At 41.9% G+C, this 22,493-nt stretch overlaps 1 protein-coding gene across 3 annotated transcripts in view; it reads right to left on the reverse strand.

Moving 5' to 3' along the window:
• sema6d (semaphorin 6D) overlaps positions 1 to 14,570 on the reverse strand; it is a 295,781-nt gene extending 281,211 nt beyond the window's left edge. For 2 of the 3 annotated variants that reach the window (XM_043677352.2, XM_043677350.2), the window contains exon 1: positions 14,145 to 14,205. The gene's annotated coding sequence lies outside the window, so the exon portion shown is untranslated. Of the gene's footprint in view, positions 1 to 14,144; positions 14,206 to 14,554 lie in introns of those variants that run through there. The other variant, XM_087981233.1, reaches the window with a different exon arrangement.
• Between the last annotated feature and the right edge of the window lie 7,923 nt (positions 14,571 to 22,493).

Here is a 22,493-nt window from a genome sequence, read left to right on the forward strand (position 1 = left end):
GAAGCAGATGTGGCTGTGGTAGCGAGTCTATTTCAGGACATGGTTGAAGAGCATCAGGGCAGAGGAGATGACTTGGAGGTTGCAGTGGGAGAGAGACTCACTGAGATTCTTGTGGAGACAGGAGGAGAACTTCTTCAAGGTAGGCATCCTTGCAAGAGGATTCGCAGTTAGGTTAAAATCAACTAGGCAAAAGTGAGGACTGCAGATGCTGGAGGTTAGAGTCTAATTAGAGAGGTGCTGGAAATGCACAGCAGGTCAGGCAGCATCCAGGGAGCGGAAAAATCGACGTTTCAGGCAGGAGCCCTTCATCAGGAATGAAGCTGGAAGCCTTGGGGGTGGAGAGAGAAATGGGAGGGGGGTGGGGCTGGGGAGAATGTAGTTGAGAGCGCAATAGGTGGAAGGAGGAAAGGGTAAAGGTGATAGGTCAGAGAGGAGGGTGGAACGGATAGGTGGGAAGGAAGATTGACAGGTGGGAAAGGTCATGAGGATGGTGCTGAGCTGCAACTTTGGAACTGGGGTAAAATGGGGGGAGGGGAAATGAGGAAACTGGTGAAGTCCACATTGATGCCCTGGGGTTGAAGTGTTCCGAGGCAGAAGATGAGGCGTTCTTCCTCCAGGCATCATGTGGTGAGGGAGCAGCGGTGGAGGAGGCCCAGGATCTGCATGCCCTTGGTTGAGCGGGAGGGGGAGTTGAAATGTTCGGCCATGGGGCAGTGGGGCTGATTGGTGCGGGTGTCCCAGAGATGTTTCCTGAAGTGCTCTGCGAGAAGGCATCCAGCCTCCCCAATGTAGAGGAGACTGCATTGGGAGCAACGGACACAATAAACAACATTTGTGGATGTGCAGGTGAAACTTTGATGGGTGTGGAAGGCTCCTTTGGGGCCTTGGATGGAGGTGAGGGGGGAGGTGCGGGTGCAGGTTTTGCAATTCCTGTGTTGGCAAGGGAAGGTGCCAGGAGGGGAGGTTGGGTTGTTGGAGGGTGTGGACCTGACCTGGTAGTCACAGAGGGAACGGTCTTTGCGGAAAGCAGATAGGGGTGGGAGGGAAATATATCCATGGTGGAACGAATTCTTTGCATCCATTTCTGCAGTTGAGGAAGAGGTATGCCAAAAGTGCCTTCCAAAATCTCCACTCCATAACGTTAATACCCTACCAATTAAATTTATTAACTGCTTTTCAAAAAAAGACTACAGATGCACAACAGCAGCTTTGTGTGGTTCATATTGCTTCCGTGAGGAAAGTTTTCTTTGAAAAGCTGACGAATACAAGGAAGTGTTGATTTCCAGACTGCCTCTGATGTTTTAGTAAACATCCTCATTCTCTTAGATTTCCTGTTAGAAAGGATACATTTTCAACCAAACAAAACATAGCTATTTGAACATGGAGTTTTATTACTGTCTCTAGGAATGTGACAGCAGTTGTATCCCCGTTGATGCTTTGTAAATAAACTTGCAAACAACTCATTAATTTTGATATTCCTTGTGTGTTTTTTGTTTTCTCTTTCACCCAACATCTTCAGCAACATGAGGGATCTCAGCTGAGAGAAAGTGAGGTCTGCAGCTACTGGAGATCAGAGTTGAGAATGTGGTACTAGAAAAACACAGCAGGTCAGGCAGCATCCGAGCAGCAGGAAAATTCCTGATGAAGGGCTTATGCCCAAAACGTCGATTCGCCTGCTCTTCAGATGCTGTCTGACCTGCTGTGCTTTTCTAGGACCACACTCTCTACTCGGATCTCAGCCGAGCCCAGGAAATACTCAAGTTGGAGTGAGCCAGTCAACATAGCACCTTCGAGGATATCAACACCACAGGTACAATGAAAGTCAATGACACAGACTTTGTAATATATGGATTGAGTCAGCTGTCGACAGTCAGAGGATCACGTGAAATTCTCTGCAGCTATTCAATGTTAAAGCCAGGCTAAAGGCAACAATTTGTCTTTCAAAAGCAATAAAGAACCCAAGATACGCCATATCAATGAATATTACACCAGAAGACAGTATTCAACCTATCTTTATTGCTACTTAATATTTTTGAATAATTCTGTAAAATTTCATGATTCTATGGCATCCTTCAGAAATGCTAAAAGCTGATCAGTTTACATACTCTATCATAATCCTTTTTCATCCTTTCTTAAGTTCATTCAGCTGTATAATTGTGGTTGTGGGGCATATAAAGCAATCACACTGAACTAATACCTTACAATCTATCCTTGACGTTAATGTGTAACGCATATTCCAGCTAGTTCTTCAGAGAGGTTTCAGACAGATGAAATTTCTAGCACAGTCATTTCATGGGAACCAATTTAGGAGCACGTGTGACTGAATTAAAGAATCAGCACCTCAGTTTGCTGTCTTCAGATGCTTGCTCTCTTTGTATTTTCAGTCTTGTGGAGCCAAAGTGTTTTCTACATGGAATAAAACATGTGTATTGCATCTGAAAACTATGGTTTTGCTTGATGACAGGATGTGGGTCAAGGTGAAGTTGCCATAGATCTCAGAGGTAGATGAGCAGGAGGCTGGAAGAACACAGCAAGCCAGGCAGCATCAGGAGGGGGAGAAGTCAACATTTCGGGTGCAACCCTTCTTCCGGGATTGGGGGTGGGTGTGTGGGGAGCTACAGATAAAGGGAGTGGCAGGGGCAGGATGGTGAAGTGGGGAATAGGTGAAGACAGGCAGAGGGTACTCCCCCTCCCGCTCAACCAAGGACATGCAGATCCTGTGCCTCCTCCACCGCTGCTCCCTCACCACATGATGCCTGGAGGAAGAACACTTCAACCCCAGGGCATCAATGTGGACTTCACCAGTTTCCTCATTTCCCGTCCCCCAACCTTACCCCAGTTCCAAAGTTGCAGCTCAGCACCATCCTCATGACCTGTCCCACCTGTCAATCTTCCTTCCCACCTATCCGTTCCACCCTCCTCTCTGACCTACCTTGGATTCCAGCATCTGCAGGATTCTTTTTTTGTCTCTAGAGCCCAGAGGACGGCTCTCTCATTAGAGAGGCAACTGGTGGTCAGTTTAACCAGAAGGTCACCACATCTCAGGTAAGGGGCAAGGATGAGAAGGCAATACCTTCATAGTAACCTCAGCTGGGGCAGGAATTAAAGCTGCACTGTTAGCATCACTCATTAGCTGTCCAGATGACTGAGCTAAATGATCCCCAAGATCTCTGTAGTACCTGCCAGAAATAAAAACTAAAGCTGTAGGCATGGAGAGAAGAAACTGTTGCAGCACACTGACCATACCTTTAACTTTCGTTGCCATAGCTCCTTAGGCACATATCAGCTTTGGTCCAGCTTATTGCTTCTAGTTCCTAATTTCTCTCAGAAAATGAGCAGATTCGCCAGACCACATCCAGGCTACTAAACTCTGGATACTATTTAAATATTAACCAGAGATTTAGCAGGACTAACCACAACAAACAACCAGGGATCCATTCCCACGCCATCACTTCTGTGACTCATGAACACGACAGTTTCCCAAAACTTTACGGAACTATTGCTTCAGGCGGTTTACAGGATTTAGAACATTTTGTTTAACCAGTCCCAGCAAAACAAAAGATTCTTTTATCCAGCATTGTCGAGGTCAATTGACAAAACACAAACACTGTTTCTGATGTGTTTGTAATTGGCAACTGTGTGTATATTATCTGCAAAGTTCCATAAATATTGATGAATATTGACACTACGTAAGGTAAATATTGAGATCTCCTCCGTGTTACGAGAAGTCCCTGTTGTAATACTTCATTAAAATTCTCCTCTGCCCTAGTTTCTCCTCCTGGGAATTTGAATTTCTGGGTTACATTTCCACCAGTGTTGGCCACTCTCCCATATTTTACTCAGTGGCAATTATTCAGAAATGAGCCTGAACCTCAGAACCTATTTGTCTGTGGAGGGTATATCAGACCAGTTCTTGTGTAATATTTATATCACACAAAGGCCAACAGCAGCCAGAAATCTGCTCCATTTCTTTTCACCTTCTCTATGTCAGAGACATAAATGCAAACTGTTGTACCCAACTGCTTCATGGCTGAGAGCTGCTAATTGAGCAAACCGAAGTCTTGAACCTGTACAGTCCATTGTAACAACTTTGAATAACAAAACATCACAGGTTCTAATTAAACTGGCTTCATGGTTCTTTCAAAATCTGACTGAACTACCAATGAAAATAACCAAAATATCACATGAGAAACACAAACGCATGAACTCCAAATTTATCTTTTACTGAGGATGACATCAGCCTTAAATCCCAATTATTCTACAATACTGGTTGCAGTACATTAAAACAAAGACAAATTTTCATCTTTCTGTTTGATAATTCCAATGATGTCTATACAAGAAGTGGAATAGGATTCTGATAATAGCTAAAAAGCTCCATTGCAGTCCTGCAGAACATATTACTTTTGTACAATTTTACTGTAATTCATGTATCATTTTCAACCTTAACGCAATTTAAAAAAAAAATCAAATCCATACATTGTGTAGTCTGCCATAGTCAGGGCTGTGGTTAGTTACATGTCTATAATCTACCCCATATCTGCTGTCTTACTGATGTAAAACTTCTTTGTTGCTAGTTGCATTTAACATTCACTACTTACAATAATAACCTATAATTTGCAAGTGCTGAATGTCTTGTTAAACACTGAAGCAATTACTAAGGTATTACCCAGAAAGGCAGTAAAAATACGACAAATCCAGCTTTTCATTTCACAAATAAAAGATTCGGTTTTCTTTTCAAATTCAAATGTCTGATGATTTCTCCCAGTTTTCTTTTTCTGTAGAGTTATGCAGATGCCTTGCTATTTCAGGAAAGTGGGCACTCATTACTACACTTTGGAAGATGCAAGTCACATAAGCTCTTTCCCAAACAGAGGGCATTCATTTCGTTAATGAAAGCAACAACCTAAATTTTGTGATGATCCTCATTGCTGCTGACCTTGAAGAAAGTTGTCCACAAAGATCTAGCCACCTTTCTTGTGTGGATTTCACATTTCGTACATTAATATAATTCTGGCACAATCTACAGGTGATCTCGGGCATGCAGTGATAGAAATATCAACACAAATTGAAACAGCCAATGACACTGAAGAATTCTCACAGACAGGAAGTAACAAGCAAGTATTATCATCTATTTGTAAATTAACAGAAACTGCAATAAAAATACAGATAGACACATGGATTAAGGTAGAATCTTAAATATCACAACAAAGGAAAAATACTTTTTAAAAAAATTTGAACTTTATCGTCATGGAAAAGAGAAATCTCACCTTTCCCGAAAGCAAATTATCTTTTTTTTGAAGACCACTGGGGTTGTTCAGCAATAATTATGACTTAGTATGCCATTAAAAACACAACTGTACCTCATTCAAAGTTTAGCCTTTTCAATTATTTTACTGTGGGATTAACAAAATCAAAAGCAAAAGTTCACATCAAATCAGTGACTTCTAATCCACTTCCACTGTAAGAACTTTGACATCAGCACCACATTGGAAGAGCAGGGTTTCAGAAACAGGGACTTCTGGAGATGTGCACTTAACTCTGCATGTGTGACATCAGAAATTTGTGCCAACTTCACAAAGTCATGACGGCAACAACAACTTCAGAATCTGAGCCATCGGCTTATGTTTACTCACAAGCTTGATGGACCCACAGACGAGAGAACAAGCAAAAAAAAATCTCTCAACCATTTTAATGTCCAACATTGACATTCCTGCCAATACAACTCTCCCATGCATATATTAACGACGATACAACAGAGACAAGACTTCAAACATTAGCTTACTAATTATAAATAGCTTAGAGACATTGTGAATCAGGCACGATATAAATGTCCTCTCCTTTTACCATAAAAAGGCCATTTCTCATAATGAAGCTTCTGCAAGGAGCCCCAGGATCATATGTTTCGAATACTGTAAGCTGGTGAAATGTTTCAGACATTTCCTGGCATCCTTTTGGAAACTGTTTCTTAAAAGGCTATAAAATACCAATCACTTTACTGATTGTAACGAGGTCAGCCAGGTGGAACTCACAGGATATGAGTTTCTGATTGGGGCTATTAATTTGGTCTGATCAGGGAGCCCTGGCTGACAGCTATAAACTGGAAGCTCAGAGGTTCTGTTCATTCTGAGGGCTGGCTCTGAGGAAGGCAGACCTGTGTCCAGTACAGTACTGTGCCCGTGTAAATAAAGGGTGACTTGGTGATGGAATACCGGTCTCTGTGGAGTTATTTTATGTTGTGGAAGTTATTTTGATCTAAGATACTACAGAGGACTTGTGAACCCATCAAACGTGGAGTTAGGTCAGAAACAAGTCAAAAATGACTAAGCAACAGATCCTGCTTCAGAAGCTAAACAGCCTCATTCTGTCACTGAGTCATAGAGATTAACGGCATGGAAACAGAGCCTTCGGTCCAACTCGTCCATGCCAATCAGATATCCTAACCTAAACTAGTCCCATTTGCCCATATCCCCCGAAACTTTTCCCATTCATATACCCATCCAGATGCTTTTTAAATGCTGTAATTGTACCAGCCTCTACTACTTCCTTAGCAGCTCATTCCGTACACACACCACCTTCTGCATGAAAATGTTGCCCCTTAGGTCCCTTTTCTATCTTTCCCCTCTCAACCTAAACCTGTGTTCTCTCATTCTGGACTCCCCCACCCCAGGGAAACGACTTTGTTTATTTACCCTCTCCATGCCTCTCATGATTTTATAAACCTCTATAAGGTCAGCCCTCAGACTCCGTCGCTTCAGGGAAAACAGCCCCCAGCCTATTCAGCCTCTCCCTATAGCTCAAATCCTCCAACCCTGGCAACATTCTTGTCAATCTTTTCTGAACACTTTCAAGTTTCACAACATCCTTCGGAGAGGAAAGAGACCAGAACTGCGTGGGATATTCCAAAAGTGGCCTAACCAATGTCCTGTACAGCCACAACATGACCTCCCAACTCTTATGCTTCCTACATTCTAAACATTTTAAAGCTTCAATCAATACAAAAAAAAGTAATAAAAATCTGGAACTGCTGTTTTTTAAAAAAAAAAATCATTTTCAGAAGCAATCTATTTTCACAAGAAATCCTGAAAAGCTATAGAAAATAAGAGTTAGATCTTCAGCAGTTTGACCTACTTCCTGTAGTCAGAAGCATAGGATGGTTTTCAGGTGATCCAACCTGGTTCTCTCATACCTTTTTTTTGAATCACACTGAACTTCATATTGTAACCAATTACTTCAGTAAGAGCAAGTGGAATATTCTATGAAGTTTTAAAATTTGCATTAAATGGTCTAGATTAGATTTCAAATTTCATGTGTAAATTATTCATGCAAATGGTTTTTTGCATCTGTCTAAATGATACAGTTGCCGTGTCCACAGCAACGCACAGTTCATATAGTTACCGGGTAGGTGCACCTAAATATGCTACAGGAGCAAATCAGTATGCATCTCTCACACATTCCTCTTCATATTCAAACCGCAGCAATTTAGCAATCTCGGGTTAAAGAAACCTCGCAAAAATCAAATAATCAAAACTTGTACCAGAACATGAGCAAATCATGAAAAGAGACAATTATAAATATCCAAGATCCCAGAGGATGAGCAGATTCAATATATATCTCTTTAGTTAGGTTCAGTTTTCACATTAACATTTTTTGAGTCTCCAAGAGTGCTGCTAGGCAATGAAATGAGTTCCTCTGGCATGAAAGTGAATGAAGCCAGTTGAGTGGCTGCTGACTCGCATATGATTTGTAAATTAGCAAAGGAAATAATCCTTGTAATGTGCAGGTGTAAAACCATGTTTCTCATTACCATACTGAAACCTGTTTCAACCATGCTGCAAATCAAATATTATAAAGCAGCTCTGAAAAGAGTGAGGCCACAACATCAGCAGACAAATGCGCACAAAGGAATCGAGCAAATAAGATAAATTATCTGCAAGTGGGGCACGATACCAGAATCAAAATTGGCAAGTGAGCAAAGGTTGTTGAATAAAATACCGTCAATCATTTCACAGCAGAACTGCTTTGATCTTCTTACAATTCCATTAATTTTTCTTTAAGGTGCCAGAAACAGAAAGATACATTTTCCAACAGCAGTGGAATATCATAAAATAGCAAGAGTTCCAGCTTAGTATTAACGTGGCTTCAGAGGATGTACAGTATCTGGTGCCCTCGTTTGGTGGCTCCTGACCTTGCTTTATCTCCTTCAAGCATTTCTTTTTATTTGTTACAACAGTTAGTTTGCTGGAGGCCGGTGTGAAGGAACACAAGATCAGACTGGGGCTCCGCAGTGAAGAGGCAGCAGCACATTTGCTCACACATCAATGGCTGCAGCTCAACACCAGCAAGGCTGTCACTCCCCAGTCTGATTTCCATGATCATCTTTGTCCAAAAGCAATCCTCGGGAGTGCAGAGAGAATCTGTAGCTCCTTCTTGTGCTCAGTAAAGGTAAGAGATGTCAATGCATTGGAATGACACACTTGCCCAGTTTTCGCTCCCTTTGGCAACAGCGGGCATTCATCATGGAATCTGCCAGCTCCAGAGTCAAGCATACTCCAAGAAAGTGCCATAATCCTAATTTCGAAAGAGAAGCCCCGCTGAGCCTGCGTGAACTTTTACTACTTTTTACAACAGGTCTCCTAAGGTTTCTCTGAATAAGACTGCCAAGTTAGAGCTGTATGTGGACTGGTTCTGAGCTGTGCTGATAACAGCTTTGAGCTGTAGGCTACAGATGCACAAGCAATAGCTTTAGTTTGAAGGTATACCAAAATCATTTCACAATAGATTCTTTCAGCAGTAGAAAGGAACTTTCATCCCATCACTCAGGAAAGCATTGAGAGGTGAAAGCCTTTCTTTAACTTGGAAGAAAATACACATATGATTAACAAAAAATAACATCAATTTAATTAACTTCTGAGAGAAATGGCGAGTCAAGTTACCCTCTCACTTTGTATGTGCTCCAAGGCAGTTTCATTAAAAATGACAGGTCATGCAACTTTCGATAGATTCGAGATCCTAACTGGTCCTCATGGCCACGATGACCATGGCTGTCCTGGTTGGGCAGCTTTGCTTTAGCTTCCAGGCTACTCTGATGTAGAATCTCTGTTTTCATACTACTCGTCAGTTACATCACATAATTGCCATACTCTCGAACCAGCCTCCCTGCAATTAAAGCCAGTTGAGATATGACTTTCTATCCATCTCCTCTGCAGAAGGTGGACAGTATCTGGAGAGACTTGGGGTGCACAATTTCCTACCACACAATATTGACAATATGCTGAGGAACTGAAGGGAAATATTTGCCTTTTAATGTCTCTTTATTAAACTCTCTAGTCAAAATAGTCTTCAACTTTAAATTAACCTGCCCCATTGTCTCATCTTTATCTTATCCTTTTGCTTTCTTCTGCTATTTTCTTTCTACAGCTTCATAAAAAGCACTGCTTTGCCTTGTATGTTTTCCGAATTGTGGTATTTTGTCTTCTGTTTGTGTTCTTCCTACAATTAGTTATTTTTCCCTCTTCATTATTAACTTGTTCCTCCTTACTTCTCTCTGTACTGTTGCCCTGGAAGGAAAGGCAGAGGTGAGACTCTATCTCTCTCACATGTTTTCTTTTACTTTCTGTTCATAATTTTCAATATTCATTGTTTTGAAAAACCATCTTTCCCAACTTAAGGACATCCTAAAGCACTTTGCAGCTGATGATGTACTTTGCGGAATGACAGACACTGGTGTGAGCTGTCGCCAAATTGCACAAAGTCCCAGCACAGCAAAGGTGATAATGGCCAAATGATTTGCTTTTGTTAGACAGGATACTGGGGATGACTCCCTTGCTCAAAATAGGACCACAGCATCTTTACCTCCATTTGAGGGGTACTCGGTTTAACACCTCATCTGAAAGCTCGTACCTCTGACAGTGCAGCATTGTTTCAGTACTACATTGGAATGTCAGCGTTGATTGCTCGGCTCAACTGCTGAAGCGGCACTTGAAGGTCTTTCTGACTCTGGAGGATGCAAACTATCGAAAGACGAGACATATTTTTCTTCATTTTTAAAAAATACTAAAGTATATTTCAGAATTTTACTTCAATTTTGTAATTTATAGCTACTTGCTATTTGAATTTCAGGCTGACACCATTTTACCCAACATGTCTTTTGATATTATCTATTTCCACTCTTTGCCTTTGAATTCCAATTCCACGCAGTGTCCAGTGTTACTAGAATTCCATCCTGAGCATACAAATGGCCTGAAACAAAGTTTACTAACACATCTAACTCACAAAAAGGAGGAAAAAAACAAAGCACTGAGGGATACCACTTGGGTCATCAATATTCACAATAACTACGTGCACTGCAAATTGTGAAGAAGAAACAACATTTGCTTGGAAATTCTGGCTTAGTCAGAGCTATCAACACGAAATAAATCTCAGCAATAAGATCTTCAATCATAAGGCATTAAACAGAGGTGTCTGTTTATACTATAAATACGGCAAAAAACCGCAGGCTATTTTTCTCATTTAGACTGCAGGGGATATGCAAGGATCACTAATGTATTCTTCTTTCATCTATAATGGCTTACTTGGAGCTTGGCAGGGATCTTTAAAGCAGCAGTGACCACAGCAATATTGATAAAATAAAGACAGAAAAGGCTTTGATGCACAGATGTGGAGAAACGTTAGGGGACTGGCATGAGACACAGATCAGCTATCAGTCAACATTTCTTTTCAGCTCCGCAGGTCTGCAAGAGATGCTTGAACAGCCTTCCAGATATGGGTCACCAGTCAAGTTTTAAGCAAACCTGGGCTTTATAGATAACATTAAGAGTTCTTGTTACTGAAATGAAAGGGGAAAAGAAAGAAACAAAGCTTCTGCTAGCCTGAGTTAGCAATCAAAGAGATTTCAGAGCTTCAGTTGAGGTTAGAAGAGATTCTGAAACCAAGAATATCAGGAGATGAAGAAAGACTGAGGCCAAACATTTCCTTGGTCTGTCCGTGCTCCCCTTCAGTAACTTGGCCTGAAGTGCAAAAGAAATCCATTTGTAGTTTCAGAGCGGAAAGTTTGAGCTTGAGAGCCGAATCATTAAAAATCTGGATTTCCAGTAACAGAAAGAATCAATGGCCAGCTAATTGCGATATCTATCCTGAAATTAGATTCACCAAAAGTCACATTTGTGTTTTAAATAACTCTAAACATCTTGAAGTGTTAATGATGCTGGACAACAGTGAATTCTGTAATGAGAGTAAAAAGGATTGGCTGCAAAAAGATTAGTTACACTTAAGGGAGCCCCAAGTCCCAAGCTCTAAGTATTCGACCCTGATTCATTTCTTCTACTGGTCATCCCTAACCTCTAATATATATCTCAGTTGTCTAATGGATCAAATTTAACCAATCAGAGCAATAATGCAGAAGGAAATACCTAATCAATCAGGTGGGCAAACTTGAACTGTTTGGGGTTTATTTGCCTTTCTACATCACATTAAATCAACTTGCCTGATCAAACATCTTTACCCTGCAATTTCACCCAGATCTGTATGAGCCTAGCTGGATGCTGCTTGTTGTTGGTGTGCACTATAACATGGGCTGTAATCCATCAGCAATCTTGCACACCTTTCTATTGACATTAAATGATAGACAATAATAGCAGGTTGGGCTTGGATATTGGCCAGAGTTCTGTAGCCCACGTGTTAAAAATTTCCCAGGCTTTACAGGTGAAATGTTCACATTTACTCCTATTAAATTGTTTTAAAGACTGACAATGTGATTAGACAGTCAGATCACTGAATGCTTTCGCAGTGTCCTGAAAGTTTCTGCATTATTAAAAACTGAGGGAATGAGAAGACACTTGGTGATATTCAACTGCAACTACCAATTAGGTTTTTTTTGGATAAGAGAGGGGAAGTGAAACTTATGGCAGGTGGTCTTCCAGAGACAGTTTATTGAAGGAGATGTAGCCTAACCTCTCCATTGTCAACCAGTAAAACCCACCTGTTATTTAGCTGTTAGTCTGTGTATTCCCTTCTGAAGTGAACCCTAAATGTGGATCTGCCTGGAGAGTCAGCCACAAAAGGCTGTGGCAAATAAAAGTCACATCATAGTAACAAGGTGGTTCCTAAATGTTACAATTAACCCTCAATGTTTGGCAGAAATCATTTTACCACATCAAAGTCTTCACAAATTCAACAATTGATCTTATTTTGATACCAATGTTTTACATGAAATACATCAACCATATGCTGAGCTTTAGCACCTTCACAGTTAATTATTCTCAAGAATATACTGGTGAATATTAATAGCCTAGATTAAATAGGAACAAATTTGATTGTGCAGCCCTATAATAAACAGTGAAATGTTTTCATCTCAATTGTACAGGAACAATATTGCTATTGATACAGGTGGTGTTTACTGGAACTGTGTTATGAACACAATTTAATAAAAGGAGATAACACTCGAAATATGTGAAGGGCAAATATTTCACATGGTAGCTGTAACAATCACATTAATTACAGAATAAAGATAAACATTTCCATATATTAACACTGCCATCCCTAAGCATTTATGATGCAAGGTTCGAATCTTTCAATCTTGTATTTCTAAATTAAATTAAAATCTTCAAAATAACAACACCTCTATCTACTGTGTTGTACTTATAAGACACTTTTAGTTTTATGCTGAATATTTAGAGTGTACAAAAGGGGCATTTGACTGAAAACAAAGTGGGGCTGTGAAAAGAGCTTCCACTGAGCAACACAGGTCATCTGTTTACTGTGATTAAAGATTCGGTGACATAATCCTAGCTGCACAGAACACAACTGTGTAAACACAGTTAAACTGTGTATCGGGCATTTCATCGAGATATCCGAATGAACAGCAAGAATCTTTCCCATAGAAGACTGCCCCTTTCCCCAAACTCCCCTAAATTCTGTGTGACACTAAGAGTACAGTAGCATGTGGAATGATGAGGATCACATTCACGTTTTTTTTTGTTAACGCAAGATAGGAGGCGACGGTGTATAAGTGGCGAACACGTTGATGTAATGGTAATAACTCAGCGCGTACTGTAGCTGTAATAGCACCTGTCAGAATGTTAATGCGCAGTTCAGAATGGGTTTGGTCCCGACACCAAAAAGACCAAGCGTGATTTATTCTGGCTACCCAGAGATCTCCAGACACAAATCACAGCTGCATCGAGATTATGGCGTGAGGGAAATTAAATTAAAAGGGTAAATAAGACGCAGGAACACTCATGAAAGAACATTCTTTTTAATTTTCATCTTGCAAAGTATTAAGATAATCAGCCCCTGAGGAATGAACGCGAGCGTGACCACAAATTGATAACGGGATGAATATATTTTCTATCACCCTTTCCCATCCCAGGTTCCTGGAGTGGGTGAACAAGTGAAGGGGGCTGATTTCAGTAAAGTGGAACCAACAGTGCAAACTGCTCAGGGTGCAGCACTCCAGGGAAAGTATATATGAACAAAGGGAGGACGGTCTGACTTCAATTTCTCTTTGCCTTGCGCCTGATTTTGAACAAAAAAAAGTAAGAGAATAAAATGAGGCGGGGTGCATGGTGCCGGTCTAGGCGAGTGGGAGCAGAGATTGCCAACAGTCAGGGCATAAGGAGCAAGCAATCAGTGTGAGTGGGGCTGAACTCTGGATAGGAGCCACGGAAACAGGGCTGGAACCAGCAGCTCCCTGCCCCAGTTATTGTAACAGCCTCCCCAACCCCGTTAAAACACCGGGAGCCGGTGAGAGCTATAAACCATGCAGGGAACAACCAGGGGAGGGGAGGCAAGGAGACAGAATGCATCATTTGCTAATGAACTATCACTTAAATATAATGGCAGTAAAATACAATCACGGAGTCACACATTATAAATATCAATATCTATAAACACATACAATAATTACAGCTAGAAATTGTTTGGGTTATGATATCCAGACTAAACACCAACCCCTCCTCCCACGCACACACACAAAAAAGCATCAATATCAGAGTGAACAGCAGTGATTCAAAACCCACCCAAGACCCACTCAAATAAAGCTGAGGGGGGAGAAACTTAGGTGAAAGTCAGGATTGACCTGACAGCTTACATAATAGTTGCTGCTAAGGGTGAAAAGGGAAATGGAAGGTGTACAAAAGAGGACTTACTTGAGAGAGATGCTGAGAAATGTTGGAGAGCACATACACACACAGACAGAGAGGGAGACAGAGGGAGAGAGAGACACAGAGAGAGAGAGAGAGGAACAGCGTCCGATCCGGGTTGGAAGCGAGCAGCCGGGGCGGAGGCTGCTGTCCAGCCCAGGATACGCTGATTGGCAGCTCCCACCCCTGCCCTTGACCAATGGGGTTGCGGGGGTGGGCCGGATTGTGTCCAGGGGAGCGGGCACAGAGGCCGCTGATTGGACCCAGCTCCCGGGCACCCAGTGTTTCCCGCCAACACCCTGAGGGGGTGTTCCGCCCCGGCCAGAGGGAGGGACTGTGTTCCAGCATCACTCTAATCTGGAATGTGTACATCGTGGAGAGCAGCCTTTCCCACTCACACACACACACTCACTCACCGTGACCCCGAGCTGTGCACAAAGCTGGGGCAGTGCCTTTTACACAAGGGTCGCCCGCGGCAGTGAGATGATACCTGTGTCGTTCCTCTGGTGATGTTTTTTTTTCCCCAGGGGATCTACGGTGATTCAGATCTGATCAATGCAGTCAGGAGGGTGGAGGCTCCAAGCCTGGGGAGGGGGGTGGTTGCCTTGGTTTCCCCAGCCTCTTGTTGAGTGAAGCAGCTGCCTCCACCCAGTCAGTGGCCCCGCTCCCGCCCTCTCAGTCTCTTCACTGCAAACGGGTTAACCTGATGAAGAGCTGCACCGTCCTGTTTTGTTGTTCTGTCCGATTGACATATTGCATTTACCTCCCAGGCAACATTCAAAAGCACCATTCGGTTTTCTACCGCCTGAACAATGAGCTCCCCCCAACTTCCATCCGTCATTCGGGATGTTTGACTGTGATATTCAAGTCAATATCTTCCCCAATCGTTTGTCGAACAGGATTTGTAAACTCTCAGTGGAGACTTTCCATTGTATAAATCTCGAGATCACCTGCTGTTGGAATTTCTTCCCTCGCGGTCTGTTTAGAAATTACACCTTTATATTAAGACGGAATGCAGTCCGCTGGTTGATCTTTTGAACTCCCCACATCCTAACATATTGTCTGTTTCTTTGAGAGTCCAAAGCCTATGACCAGCTTCTTGACTCTGCCACCGCTGTTCATTAACCCGTTAACGCGAATTATGGAGAAACGCTGTAGGTACCAGCCTTCCACTGTATATGGTCTAGTACAAAACCTGCAGTGAAGGAACACAGACGAAGCCCATGTCCCATCTGAAATGAAGCACCAGTTATTATGTTGCCTGACTACTGCCATGCTGAGTTTCTATTTTAGAAATCCTTGGGAATAAGACATACTTTTCCACACGTTGCATTGCTGAGACCACGTGATCTGCAACATCAGATAGTCTTCAATTTATAAACAAGATTGTGATCAATTGTATCTCTCAAGTGCTGGTTTTCGGCATTAAACTGATGCAAATACATTCTGGGATGGTGGGATTGTCCTATGAGAAGAGTTTGGGGACTGGGGAAGATCAGTCGTCAAGTATATTAAACATAGAGATGGACAGAATTCTAAATATCAATGACGTAAAAGGAAATGGAAACAAAAACAAATTGCTGGAAAATCTCAGCAGTCTTGGAGGATCAGTTGAGAGAAATCAGAGTTAATGTTTTCGGTCATAGAATCCTCACAGTGTGCAAACAGGCCAATTGGCCCAACAAGTCCACACTAACTCTCCGAAGAACATCTTGCTCAAGTTCACCCCACTCTGCATTTCCCATGGCTAATCCACCTAACCTACACATCCCTGGACACTACAAGCAATTTAGCATGACCAATCCACCTAATGTGCACATCTTTGATCTGCAGGAAGAAATCAGAGCACCCAGAGGAATCCCACAAAAACATGGGGGTGAATATGCAAACTCTATATAGTCACCTGAGGCTGGAATTGAACCCAGGTCCCTGCTATTGTGAGGCAGCCATGCTAACCACTGAGCCACCATACCCTTTCTCAGCACTGATGGTAGCTAGGAAAATGTCAGTTTATATGCAGAAGATAGGGTGGGGGCAGGGAGTAAGAGGTAAATGATGGGTGGAGATAGAGCCCAAAAAGAGAGAACAGTTGGACAAACAAAGTAGTGGATGAATATCTGGCTGGAAGGGTGAATAGCTATTAATGGGGACTGTTAATGGTTAACAATGGGTTGTGTGTAATAGCTGACTATGTGTCAACAAGGTCTGGTATGTGGAGGAGATGGTATCTGGTAAGGACATGGGAGAGCTCAAGCCCTAAAGTTATTGAATTCAATACCAAGTCCAAGTGGTTGCAGCATCTGCAAGTGGAAGATGAGGTGCTGTTCTTTCAGTGAGCTTCACTGGAGCACTGCAGCAAGCCTGAAACAGAGATGTTGGCCAGGGAACAGGGTGGTGTGTTAAAGTGGCAGGTAGCTGGAAGCTCAGGGTCTTTTTTGTGGGCAGAACGTAGATGTTCTGCGAAGCGATCACCCATTCTACGCTTTGCTTCTCTATTGTAGAGGAGATCACATAGTGAGCAGTGAATGCAGTAGACTGGAATTGTGTGAAGTGCAGGTAAAGCGCTGCTTCACCTGGAAAGTGTGTTTGAGCCCTTGGATACTAAGGAGGGAGGAGGTAAACAGACAGGTTTTACACCTTCTGCAATTGCAGAGGAAGGTGCTCTGAGGTGGTGGGGTGGGTAGGTGATGGGAGTAAAGGAAGAGTGGACCAGGTTGTCTTGGAGGGAACAATCCCTGCGAAACCTGACTAGGGAGAGGAGGGGCATATCTGTCTAGTGGTGGCATCTCGCTGGAGTTGGTGGAAATAAAGATAATGTAGTGGAGAAAAAAATTAAAGTGGATGATCAGCCGTGATCATATTGAATGGTAGAGCAGACTTGAAGAACTAAATGACCTGCGATTGTTTCTGTATTCTAATGCAGTCTACCTCATGTATCATGTTGGTGAGTGCCACCTTTAGTCATTTAGACTGCCACTAGTAATAGATATCAGACCAATCATTATGCAGATCGATGAGTCACTTAGGTTTCGCAGGCAAACAGTTAACAATCTAGTAAATTCTAAAGAAACTATAGGAGGCTTCCACCAAAATTGGGGAGTTAAATGCAACGTTATCATTGCCTGGCAGGAGTTTCTGGGAGTAATTAGGAAACATGGCAGGGATTCATCCTGAGGAAAAAAAAGCATGGTACAGGGAGGATGAGGCAACCATGGCTGATGAGGGAAATCAGGGATAGAATAAAAGCAAAAGAGACAGCATATAATAGGGCAAAGTGCAGTGGGAAACCAGAGGATTGGGAAGCTTACAAAGGGCAACAAAAATAAATAAGCAGGAAGCAGATTAAATATGAGGGTAAACTAGCCAATAATGTAAAGGAAGGCTGTAGGAGTTTCTTTCGATATGTAAAAGAGGAAAAGGGAGGCAAAGTTGGACATTGGATAGCTGGGAAATGATGCTGGAGAGATACTAGTGTGGAACAAGGAAATGGCAGTGGAACTGAATAATTACTTCACGTCAGTCTTCACGGTGGAAAACACGAGTAATATCCCAAAGACTCAAGAGAGTGAGGGGGCAGAGTGGACTATGGTAGCCATCATTAAGGAAAAGGTGTCAGAAAAACTAAATGGCTTGAAGGTGGATGTGGTCCGGATGGACTACATCCCAGAGTCCTAAGGGAGATAGCTAAAGAGATAGTAGAGGCATTAGTGGTGATCTAGGAGAAAGTGAGGACTGCAGATGCTGGAGATCAGAGCTGAAAAATGTGTTGCTGGAAAAGAGCAGCAGCTCAGGCAACATCAAAGGAACAGAAGAATCGACGTTTCAGGCATAAGCCCTTCTTAGTGGTGATCTGTCAGGAATCGCTAGAATCAGGGAGGGTCCCCAAGGAGTAGGAAAATGCTAACATGACACCCCTGTTGAAAAAGGGAGTAAGGCAAAAAACAGAAGATTACAGGCCAATTCGCCTAACCTCGGTCGTGGGTTAGATCCTGGAATCCATTGTGAAGGGTGAGATTTCTGAATACTTGGAAGTGTATGGTAAACTAGGGTAAAGTCATCATGGTTTCATCAAGTGGAGGTCATGCCTGACAAATCTGCTAGATCTCTTTGAGGAAGTAACAAGTAGGTTAAACCAAGGAGAGCCAATGGATGATATCTATCTGGGCTTCAAGAAGGCCTTTAACATGGTGCTGCACAGGAGACTACTGAGTAGGATAAGAGCCCATGGTGTCAGAGGTAAGGTGCAAGCATGGATAGAAGCTTGGCTGTCTGGCAGAAAGCAGAGAGTGGAGATAAAAGGGTCCTTCTCAGGATGACAGCTGGTAACAAATGGTGTTCCGGAAGGCTCAGTTTTAGGACCATAGCTTTTCACTTGACACATTAATGATCTAGATGAAGGAACTGAGAGCATTCTGGCTAATTTTGCAGATGGTACAAAGATAGATAGAGGGACAGGTAGCATTGAGGAGACTAGTGTGACTGCGTAAGAATTTGGACAGGTTAGGAGAGTGGATAAAGAAGTGGCAGATGGAGTACAAAGTGAGAAGGTGTGAGGTCACGCACTTTGGTAGGAAGAAGAAAGGTATGGATTATCTTCTAAATTGGGGAGAAAATTTAGAAGTCTGAAGTGCAAAGAGACTTGGGAGTTCTAATCCAGGATTCTCTCAAGGTAAACTTGCAGGTTGAGTCAGTAGTTATGAAGGCAAATACATTGATGGCATTTATTTTGAGAGGACTCGAATATAAAGTCAGGGGTATACTTCTGAAGCTCCATAAGGCTCTGATCAGACCACATTTGGAGTATTGTGCACAATTTTGTGCACCATATCTCAGGAAGGATGCACCGGCTTTGGACCGTGTTCAGAGGAGGTTCATGGGAACGTCGCCAGGAATGAAAAGCTTAACATATGAGGAACGTTTGAGGACTCTGGGTCTATACTTAATGGAGTTTAGAAGGATGTGGGGGATCTAATTTAAACTTACAGAATACTGAATGGCCTGAACAGAGTGGATGGTGGGAAGATGTTTCCATTGGTAGGAGAGACTCAGACCTGAGGGCACAGCCTTAGAGTAAAGGAAAGACCTTTTAAAACAGAAATAAGGAGTAACTTCTTCAGCCAGAGAGTGCTGAATCTATAGAATTCATTGCCAGAGAAGACTGTGGAGGCCAGGTCATTGAGTATATTTAAGACTGAGATAGATAGGCCCTTGGGTATCAAGGATATCAAAGGTTATGGGGAGAAAGCGGAAGAATGGGATTGAGAAACCTACCAATCATGATTGAGTGGCAGAGCAGAGTCAATGGGCTGAATGACCTAATTTCTGCTCATATGTCTTATGGTCATATGGAATTGTGAAACAGAAGGAATAGGAATGCTGCCACAGATTTCATGTTAATCTGAAAGTCATTGTCGGCTACTGTTGAACATGACTCAATCTCACAGACTATAGGAGATATGACACAACAAAGGCCATTCAGGGCTCAACCAATCCATGATAATGTTTATGCTCCACTTGACTCTTGTGCCATTATTCATTATTTAATCTATCGTCCCAATCCTCTTCTCTTCTGCCTTTTATACTACCCCCCTCCTTGTCCCTTGCTGAACTTATGGTAGGCCTGGACCTCGTGACCCCTCCATTAAGACACATTAGGTGCTCTTCCTATTGGCTGCACATAGTTTACCCAGTGCCCCAGTCACAATCAGTTGGTAGTAGAGCTCCACTTCCATGTGTCAGACGTAGTTTGTTTGGTAATACACCTCAACTCTGAATCTCCAGTCTCAAGTTCCACCTCAAGGCTTGAGCATATGATTAAGCAGTGGCTCCCAGGGCAGTACTGAGGGAGTCCTGTTTTTTTGGATGAGATATTAAACTGAGGCCTCAGTAAAATATTCCATGGTGTTATTTCAAGGATGAGTAGAGGAGTTATCCCAAGTGTTCAGGCCAACATTTATCCCTCAACCAATATCACAAGAAACAGATTAATTGGCCATTATCACATTATTGTTTGTGGAAGTTTGCTGTGTGCATGTTTCCTGCAAAACTTTAACTTTAAATCACGTGACTCCACTCCAAGAGTAATTTGTTGGTTATAAAACACTTTGAACTGTCCCTTGATCACGAGAAGCATTATATAAACATACATCTTTCTTGTGCTTTGGTGTGGTACTCCATCAAATAAGTTTCTCCGAAATTATTGATATGTTTTCATCTGATTTAAAATGCAACCCAATTTTACGCCCAAATATCCAATGTTTGAATGAGCTCATAATTTTTAACTATCTGGACTTTTAATTAAGGCTTTTGAAAGCATTGGGCTAAAATGTTAAAGGACTATATTTTTAAAACGCGATTTCCTTCATCAATAAAACACAACACTTCCATGATCTCACATCTGTTCAGTTGAGAGTTGATGAAAGATGGAAAACTGATTTCTAAACACTGCATGTACCTTCAATTATATGCATCTGAAGAGCATCCAAAATCACCTTACATTCGGTAGCAAGCAGAGAATTCAGCACATCACTTTAGCTGTTTTTCTGTTACCAGACTTAATGAGCATTGATGGACTGCTGCAGTATCTCTCAGCATCAGTCAGTATTTGTCTAATAATGCTGAACAGGCTGTAGCAAAACCATTTTCTTACCATGGCTTTTGATATTCTAGCTGACCATTATGCCCAGGTCCAGTCATGGTAACTGGAGGCAGATGTACTTTGCCGACTCCATGAGGTTTTTGCTCGCACAAGTAACTCACTGGTGAATCGTAACATAGGCCTCTCTGGGTCAAAATAGAGATGAACTCACTCGCGATAACTCTATTTGTGGTCTGGATCTTGAGAGATGTAATCCACATTTATCAAGACAATGTGAAATGAATTTTGGTGAGAAATTGAGATCAATATAGATGGCGTATTGTGGTGGCTGGTTAGAGGGTTGAGCTCATAGGCTGCAGGTTCAACCTTTGTACTGACCAATGTCCAGTGTTTTCCAGAAAGCTCTAACAGTGGGTAAAAGTAAAATACTGCACATGCTGGATATCAGAAACACACTCAAAAAATACTGGAGGAAACTCAGCATCCCTACCAATTTAGGTTCAGATTCAGATTACTGGATTTGAAATGTTAACTCACTTTCAGTCTTCACAAACAATGCCACACTTACCGAGCTTCTCCAATATTCTCTGTGCTTGTTTCTAACAGTGAGTATGCTGAGTTTCTTAATTTAAGCAGTGGGCAACCATATTTGAGTCTCTATCTGTCACTGAAAATCAGCAATGACTGCAGACCCAGGTTGATATTTGTGTCGCTGCTGCTGGATTCCTGTGACCCATTAGGGAACCATCTGGACTTCGTGTGATTGTGTAATGCAGGTGACAGGCAATCAGCAGCTTTATCCACATCCACCCATCCCACGTTTTATATTGATCGGTCCACTGATTTCCCAGCACCTGTTTTCCACTCTTACTCAGAATCAAAAATACCCCATTCTCTTGCTTATGAGATGAGTAAGTACAGCATAAGGCAGAGATTAAATATAACATTCCTGAGCTGAGCAACAATGTCGTAGCACCCTGCAGAAACAGAAAGTGCAGGAAGAACTCAGTGAGTCCAGCAGTATCTAGAAAGAAAGGAAAGCTGTTGACGTTTCAGGTCTAGTCCTACCTCAGAGCGTCTCCACAGAACGGTAATTTTCCATGGAGAGATAAAGGAAACATTCAAAAAATTCTCAAAAGTTGTTGTGTATTTCTTTAAAATGATAAATGTATGGTGTACATAAATATTCAAGGATATTGAGTAATGTGGTACTGAAGTACCTCATTAAAATGATGATTTGATGGGGTTGTCAGAAAAATAAATTCAAATGCTCAAAAATATGGAGCAATTAATCCCTTATTTTACATATAGGATACAGAATTTGGCAACCATCTCCATTTCTAAAAATACCAGACACATAATAAAAGTGTTTCAATAATTAATAGTCTTGTGAAGATTATTAAACACTAGGGACAAGTAACATGCTGATTGTTGGCATCATCAACAGTTGTGACTGCTACAAAGAAAGGGAGAAAATTCTCCACTCAAAATTAAAACCATATATATTTTGCTGCACCCATTTCTTCAAATCTTTTATTCAGTAGCCAAGATAAATCAGATCTAAGATTTACTGTAAGTGATTTCAGCCCTCCCACATAAATGTTGGCAATTCCTTTATTATAACTTTGACAGGAGCTTACACTACAACCCAATGTAGCATGTACAACATACTATAAGTGAAGAGATAGAATCAGCACCAAAGCAACTTACTCACCTCTTAAACCCATAATGCTCTGCAAAGTTCAAACTGCATTTCT

This window comes from Chiloscyllium plagiosum, unplaced genomic scaffold, assembly GCF_037043375.1.
Source record: "Chiloscyllium plagiosum isolate Xiang-an unplaced genomic scaffold, Cpla_swu_hap1 HiC_scaffold_39, whole genome shotgun sequence".
NCBI lineage: Eukaryota > Metazoa > Chordata > Chondrichthyes > Orectolobiformes > Hemiscylliidae > Chiloscyllium > Chiloscyllium plagiosum.